The sequence below is a fragment of the Oryx dammah genome, unplaced genomic scaffold, assembly GCF_014754425.2.
Source record: "Oryx dammah isolate SB20612 unplaced genomic scaffold, SCBI_Odam_1.1 HiC_scaffold_657, whole genome shotgun sequence".
In the NCBI taxonomy this organism is placed as follows: Eukaryota; Metazoa; Chordata; class Mammalia; order Artiodactyla; family Bovidae; genus Oryx; species Oryx dammah.
Window position 1 is genome coordinate 1,352 of NW_024070810.1, and position 8,530 is coordinate 9,881.

General features: G+C 37.1%; 1 long non-coding RNA gene across 1 annotated transcript; it reads right to left on the reverse strand.

Moving 5' to 3' along the window:
* Positions 1 to 1,569: 1,569 nt before the first annotated feature.
* On the reverse strand, positions 1,570 to 4,569 carry LOC120859353. Its single transcript, XR_005720059.1, has 3 exons — positions 4,491 to 4,569; positions 2,628 to 2,630; positions 1,570 to 1,580 (listed from the first exon to the last, which is right to left on the reverse strand). It is a non-coding gene; the product is annotated as an uncharacterized LOC120859353 (long non-coding RNA).
* Between the last annotated feature and the right edge of the window lie 3,961 nt (positions 4,570 to 8,530).

Below are 8,530 nucleotides of genomic sequence, written 5' to 3' on the forward strand. Positions count from 1 at the left end.
GAACATAACAAGCTAAAGAACTAAGTAATAAAATCAAAGCAAAAGATAAACAAGGGTAGGAAGACAAATTAGCCTTTTAAATTTGGCTCCCAAGAAGGCACCCTATAAGGTCCTATATTCTTTTAGTTCAGGCCCATATCATTCATTCAAGGCTAAATTCAGAGCGTTATTTTGCACTATCTGTACAATAGCTTTCCTGGTAACACAAGAAATAGAAAGATGACTTTCACTATTGCTATGTTCATAAGCAGGAAAATTTAGGCTCTAAGAATGAGGCAAATTATTCCAGATGATTTTATGTTAGAAACACTTAAATACTGATATTCAGATACTATTTGTTTTATCCCAAAATGGCTTATTCAAAGTCATTTTAGTCAAAGGCATGTTAGTCCATCAAGTTAAAGCTGTGGCTTTTCCAGCAGTTACGTATGGATGAGAGAGTTGGACCATAAAGAAGGCTGAAGTCGCTCAGTTGTGTCTGACTCTTTGCGACCCTGTGGACTGTGTCCATGGGATTCTCCAGGCAAGAGTACTGGATTGGGTTGCCATTCCTTCTCCAGGGGATCTTCCCGATCCAGGGAACTGGGTCTCCTGCATTGTAGGCTGATGCTTTACCATCTGAGCCACCAGGGAAGTTTCAAAGAAGGCTGAGTACTGAAGAATGGATGCTTTTGAACTGTGGAGTTGGAGAAGACTCTTGAGAGCCCCTTGGACTGCAAGGAGATCAAACCAGTCAATCTTGAATATTGACTGGAAATCAGTCCTGAATATTCATTGGAAGGACTGATGCTGAAGCTGAAGCTCCAATACTTTGGCCACCTGATGCGAAGAACTGACTCATTGGAAAAGACCCTGATGATGGGAAAGATTGAAGGTAGGAGGAGAAAGGGACAATAGAGGATGAGATGGTTGGATGGCATCCCTGACTCGATGGACATGAGTTTGAGCAAGCTCCAGGAGTTGGTGATGGACAGGAAAGCCTGGTGTGCAGCAGTCCATAGGGTTGCAAAGAGTAAGACACTACTGAGCAAATGAACTGACCTGAACTGAAAATGGCGTAATTTATATAACAATATTAGATAAAACATAAAGCTTTTAAAATACCTGCTAGACGATACTACCCCATAAAAGACAACGGTTTACATTCAACTATTCAAAGAACTGAGCCTAAAATGCATGCCAGATATGGCATTTATTTCCATTTCTACGATCCACTTTTATCAAAGCATGCAACTGCTCGTGGTTAGCTCTTAACTCTATAAAAGGAGACTAACGAGAAGTTGAGACGTTTGGCCTAGCCGTCACCCACAATCTCCTCTGGACATCCTTCCCCTGTGTTGTCAAACGGCTGTCACAAGTACACCCTACAGCCCGATCTGCAGGGCACCCATCCTGGAAAACTGCCTGCAGGCAGATAGCTTAGCGTGTATTTCCCTCAGCAGCCAGAAAATGTGCCGTGTTCTTGTGGACTAACCCACTAAAGCAAGAGAAAGACAAAATACCTGTCAAGCCTAAATTTGTTAGAAAGCACTTAGTGCTTCAACACTCTTACTGTCAGGCTCGACTGGCAACATTTCATTCTCTGAGTCAGAAAAGGAAGGTTGGAGATGGCGCACGTTAGTCACTGACGGCTAAACTCATGACTGTTTGGTTTGGCAAATCTATTTCGAGGCTAAAACTTTTCAGGGATCTTAAAAGTTACAGTGCCTCCCAGTCCATCCCAGTAGAATTTGTGTGTATTAGTGTATATGTTATATTCCCTCCCCACACAGTTAACACATCTTAATCTCACTGAAAATGATAGGTTGGCAAACAAAACTAGAATCTGAGGTGAAGTCTCCTGGTTACTCTAATTTCAGTTTTGATCTTAAATCTTAGGGTCTTATATTTCAGGCTGATAGTTTTTACTTCTATTCCTGATTTGTTGAGTGTCATCATCAGGGTCTTTTCCAATGAGTCAGTTCTTCGCATCAGGTGGCCAAAGTATTGGAGCTTCAGCTTCAGCATCAGTCCTTCCAATGAATATATCATAAAAGAATTTTGGATTTTCTCAAATGCTGTCTGTGACTCTGTTGAGATGATCATGTCACTTTTATCTTTTATTTAGCTAATATATTGTACTACTATGATTGGGCTTCCCCGGTGGCTCAGATGGTAAAGAATCCGCCTGCAATGTGGGAGACCTGGGTTTGATCCCTGGGTTGGGAAGATGCCCTGGAGGAGGGCATGGCAACCACCCCAGTATTCTTGCCTGGAGAATCCCATGGACAGAGGAGCCTGGCAGGCTACAGTCCATGGGGTCGCAAAGAGTCAGACACGCCTGACCGACTAAGCACAGCACATTACTGTGACTAGGAGATTCCCTGGTGGCTCAGATGGTACTGTATCTGCTTGCACTGCAGGAGACCCATTGATTTTCATATGTTGAGCCCACGTTTTATTTCTGGGTTAAATCCCATTTGGATATTATTATTTTTAAACCATTGACCTAGAGCAATATTTCTCCATTATAAGCTTCAGAATGATAATTCCATTGTATGCTAACAGTTGCTCCATGAAAAAGGAGTTGCATGAAGTAAATGTGAGACGTGCTGGGTTATAGTTACATAGTTTTCTTTATAGAAGACTATCTCAGAGAATATAATGTACTAACTGACTTTGCGAATCTCTAAGAGGGAGGTATTCATATTCACAGAGTGTTTCTTATGCGCCAGGTATTCTGCTAGGCACTGGAAAGGTAGAAATGAGAAAAAGAGAAAAGAAATCTCTGCTCTGTGGAGTATACACTCTAGAAGAGAGGCAAACAATACATATAAAAAATCATGCAAATTATAAAATGTTAGAGTACTTTATATTACATAAAAAAGAAAAATCAGTTAAGCTCCTTGACACCAGGCTTGAAAATAATTTCTTGGATTAGACACCAAAAGCAAAGGCAACAAAAGCAAGCAATCAAATGGGACTACATTAAACTAAAAGGCTTCTGTACAGGAAAGGAAACCATCAACAAAATGAAAAGGCAACCTACTGAATGACAGAAAATATCTGCAAATCATACATCTGATAAGGGGTTAATATAAAAAATACATAACTCAATAACGAAAAAGCCAAACAGTCTGATTTAAAATGGGGGAGTGTCTGAATAGACATTTTTCCATTAAGACACACAGATGCCCAATCGGTACATGAAAAGGTGTTCTGTACCATCAATCATCAGGGAAATGCAAACCAAAACCATGAGATATCACCTTATACCTATCAGAATGGCTATTACTTAAAAAGTCAAGAAATAACGTTTGTAGGTACTTTTGCCCTAAGCATCTTTGCCACAAGCATTTTGCCACATTTTTGCAGCATAACTAATTGGCTATATGGCGATTTTTCTATAAAAATAAAATAAATGGTTGACAGTTTGGTTTGATGTACAAAAAGCATGACAGATGATGATGACTTTGCACCAAAAGTTGGTTTTGGTTTTTTTTTGTTTTTGAAACACAGTAAATTGGAGGAGAAAGAGGCCAAATACACATTTCCCACAGAACTTCGGAATGCCTCTCAATGGACATGTGACAATAATATTCCAAGAAAAACCAATAGTGTGGAAGGTTTTCACAACACAGTACAAAGCTCAGTTATAAATAGGCATCCTAGTATTTGGAAAATCTATCTCAATGAAGGAAGACATTTTAGTGAAAAAGAAAAAGTATGATTCTGAACAAGGAGAAGGATCAACCAGCCCAAAAAAAGAAAAAAAGATATAAAATACTACGAAAAAAAGGCCTGGAAGACAAGAGGTTTGGTACAAGCCAAGAAATAAATTTTTTTGAGAAGTATTGCCATGAGCCTACACATATTTTAAAGGTATTCAAATATTTTGTATTTTGCAATAGTCTATTCCTTTCTGATGTTTCCTGTTTACATTCTTTTTAATGTCCTTTTATTTTTTGTTACTTATCTTTTATGGCAAAACTGCTCTGTGGCTAAGAAGTTATGCGGCAAGAATGCTTGTGACAAAGATGAAGAAACCACCAGACATGAAAACAGCATGTGTTGGTGAGGACACAGAGCAAACGGAAGCCTTGTGGACTACTGCTGGAATGTAAGTTAGTGCAGCCACTATGCAAACCAGTATGGGGCTGGTAGGCCTTCCAATCTTAAAAACAGAAGCCCATATGATCTAGCAATTCCACTTCTAGGTATTGGCCTAAAGAGAAAACAAAACCCCAAAAAACCACTAATGCAAAAAAATACAGGCACCCTCATGCTCATTGCAGCATTATTCACGAAGGCCAAGTCATGGAAACCACACTAACTGACAGATAAATGAAGACAGAAAATACGGTATTATAAATAACTACAATGAGATATTATTCAGTCACAAAAAATGAAATCTTTCCATTTGCCACTGCCCACTACATGGATGGGCCCTGAGGGCGTTACACTCAGCGAAATCAGTCTAACAGAGAAAGAGGAGCACCATATGATTTTACATGTGGAATCTTAAAACAAGTTCATAGATCCAGAGAACAGATTTGTGTTTACCAGAGGTGGGGAGTGGAGCTCAGAAAAATGTGTAAAGGGGTCAAAAGGCACAAGTACAGATTTTCAGTTACAAATAAATCACATGGATGTAATGTACAGCATGGTGACTATAATAAAAAATCACGTCTTGCATATTTGACAGTTGCTTTGACAGTGGATCTTAAAAGTACTCATCATAAGAAAACCATTTTTTTTGGCAGCTATGTGTAGTAATGGACGTTAACTAGACTTCTTATAGTGATCATTTTGCAGTATACACAAATAACCAATCACTATGTTGTGTACCTGAAACTAATATAATTTCATATGTCAATTACACCTCAATTAAGAAAAGAGAAAGTGAGAACTCATTTCAAGAGGCTTTGAAAATTCTGAGTAGGAGGATGGGCAACACATCAAAATATTTATAGGACACTCAGGAAAGGCCTTGTTGAGAAGTGACATTAGAGAGAAACGCGAGAGAATAGCTTGTTCAAAAATAGCAATAAGGTCATTATGGCTGAAGCGGACTGACGGAGAAAGTGGTAGTAACATTCACTGCCTCTTACCTGGATTACTGCGGTAGATCCCGGATGAATTTAACTGTTTCAACTTTTGCTTCTTCCCCCACCCCATGGGTTGAGAGTAGTCTCTCTGTGTGCATAGTATGGTATGGAGGTATAGGTGGGGATGGGTAGGCAAATATAAAAGCACTGAAATTAGTTAAGAGTCTATTTCAGTAATCAAGATGAAAGAGGATGGGGATTCAATGTATAAGTGAAGATGAGGAGAAGTGTTCATATTCTGGGTGTTTTGAACATTGAGTCAACAGGATCTCTTGGATAAGAGAAGAGAGAAGTTTGGTTAAGAGGTATGAGAGAAAGATGTTAAAAATGACTCTAAATTTTGGTCTTGTTTAACTCTTAGGATAGAGTTGCATCAACAGAGAAGGGACAGTATGTGGGTGGAGTAAGTTTCTGAAAGAGTCAAGATTTCAGTTTTGGAACAAACTAAGTATAGGAATTAACACATGGTCTCTGTTGCTGACTTGATGAGATACATCTTTGACTTAATACCAGTACAGACATCAATCTGCCAAAACTTTACATTGTGGATAGCTAAAGACATTAAGAAAAAGCCAGAATTAAACAGATGCTATTAATACTAGCTATTATTTAATTTGTACTTTCTCTCCCATTTTCCAAAAATCTGACTGGTTTTTAGAACTTGCCTTTTTTTTTTTTTTGTGGATGAAGGACCTTGCTCAAAGTATTTTTTGAACCTGTTTTACCAACCAACCAACCAACCCAACCCACAACATCACAACCAAGAAAACAACAAAATTTTCTATTTGTCTTCTTATGGAATGAGTAATTATTCTTCAGTCTTGTGCTTTCAAAATTCACACCCAGGGCTGACACATAACTGTGAATTAAATAGACTGCTCTCCTCCAGCAGTTGAAGAGGTGATGGAGGCAGCTGGGAGAGCACTAGAGACTGAGGAGAGGAAACTGCAGTCCTCGGAGATCAGTCTATACAAAGGGGTGTGGCTGTGGCCTGTCATCCTGGGCGTACCTTGGACTCTTTTCCCGCTTCCTTTGAAGTGAGATGTAGCCATGTAACTGAGTTCCAGCCAGTGGAATACGACTATGAGTGACCTGTTCTATTTCCAGGTCTTGTCTAGGAAACCTTTCCACTTGATGATATTTATTCCCTTCCCTTTTGATTGGCTGAGGCCTAGTCTGCCACACTGGAAACAACATGCTGAAAATAACAGATCCTAAACTGGAGAGATGGCTGGATGGCATCACCGACTCAATGGACATGAGTTTGAGTGGACTCCGGGGGTTGGTGATGGACAGGGAGGCCTGGCGTGCTGCGATTCATGGTGTCGCAAAGAGTCAGACACAACGGCGACTGAACTGAACTGAACTGAAACTGGAGAAGCCTGGGTCTCTGAATTCTGCTCAGACCATCCATGAACTAAGAACTTCCATTTTTGAATTTGAGTGGGAAATAAATGTTTACTGTAGTGGAGCTATTGCACATTTGTGTGTTTATTTGTTACAGCAGCTAATGGCCTCAAATCTAATCCTAAGAGAGAAATAGGGGTTCAAAACACACTTACTGCCCACATTTTCCTATTTAACTCTCCCGTTTGTAGCCAGTTATTTCCTTCAAATCTCCTATAAGTTTATAGTTGAGGAGTGGAATTACAATTACATATCTTTAAATGCAGGGCTTAAATTAAACTCATAGAACATTCCATATACTATAATACTGCCTTAGGCAAGAATTCAAAGATATAAACCTTTGAGGCTTGAGAAACTGGCAGCATTACTGAGATGTTCAGTTTTCCCAATTTGATTTGCACTGCCAGCTAAATCTGTTTACTGAGTGCATGGTGGTATTTAGAGATCTAATTCAATGTTCTGTTTGAAAATTTCTGATCATGCTTTTGAATCATAGCCTTTCTCAAATATTATATCCTTACTAGTGCAGTATATATTTTTAAAAGTTTCCTTAGAATTTTTTTCCATTTTTAATATATCCATTCTTTGTCTCTAGAGGCATATAGTGTAAAGCCTATATTTTCAAATTTCATATACACATGTCCTTCAGAGAAAAATAAAGTTGTATTCAACATAGGGGACATCTTCTGAATGACTCTATGTTAAATACTTATTCTTTAAAGTAAAGTACAAAGTTACAAAATGGTGTGGACTTTCTAACCTTGGACTGAGAGGAAAAATATAAGTAAATTAACATTCTATAAGGAAATAAAAATACTTGAAGTTTTTTGTGTACAAATTTAGATACCAAGGGTAAAAATCTTCCAGTATTTAAACTCTGGCTTAGTACCTGGTATACTATGATAATATATGAGCAGTGACAGGCTCCCCTTCCTCAAATATCTCCTCTAAGTATATGATACAGAGTCTCTATGTCCTGCAACATTCCAAATAGTAGTAGTAGTAGTAAGAAAAACATTTATAAGAAAAATAAAATTTTATTGAACACTATCATGTGTCAGGGATTATGTAATGTACGTTTTTTAAATGAATCTTTTAAGGTAATTCTCACAATGACTCTATGAAGAGGCAGATATTATTTTCTACTTTTCCAGTGAGGAAGTTGAAGCACAGATAAATTTAATGACTTGTTCAAGGTTATATTTAGTATGTTGAGAGAGCAAGGAACTGAGCAATTTGGCACTCTGGCTCCATAACCCGTATTCAATATTCCTGGAAAAGCTAACATATTAAGCCCTTTTCATTAAGTGTTAACTGATTCACCATTTTTACTAATGATAGCACATATTAGGTTAAAATAATAATGCAAGAAATTAAAAGAAGAAATTATTAGTATTCATCTTTATATTAATATATATATACTTATGGTTATTATATAAGTATAGCTAAACTTACAGTACTTATTATGAGAAATGTAGTACTTACACAAATGCACTAATGCTATATACTATATATAAAACTAAGTCATGGTTTAAATATTATAAAGTTTTCAATTTATTATTACCTAAAAATATAGCCAAAACCTTAAATGTTGAGATATATATATATATATATATTATACACACACATAAACTATACTATATGCTAATACATTATACTAAAGAAACCATGACTCATATAAATAATAATCAGTATAAATACAATTAAATAAAATATAAAAACCATTACTTTGTCCTAATCTGGGGAAAGCTCAGAATTATTTATGTGAAACATATGAAATACATTAGATTAAAATACATTTTTAAAACACATCTTTAAAAATGAACTTTTTTGGAGGGCCTTAGGTGATTCAATGTTCTTAAATATCTTCAAAGTGGTAAATATATTAATATTTATAGTAATATCAAACTATAATGTCAAAGATACATATTTAATTTCTAGGACAGAAAGCTTCTTGAAGGCAAATCATTTTAAACATCTCCAGCACTAGTCCAGTGTCTGGTATAGTTCAAATAAAGGAATAACTAACAATTAAA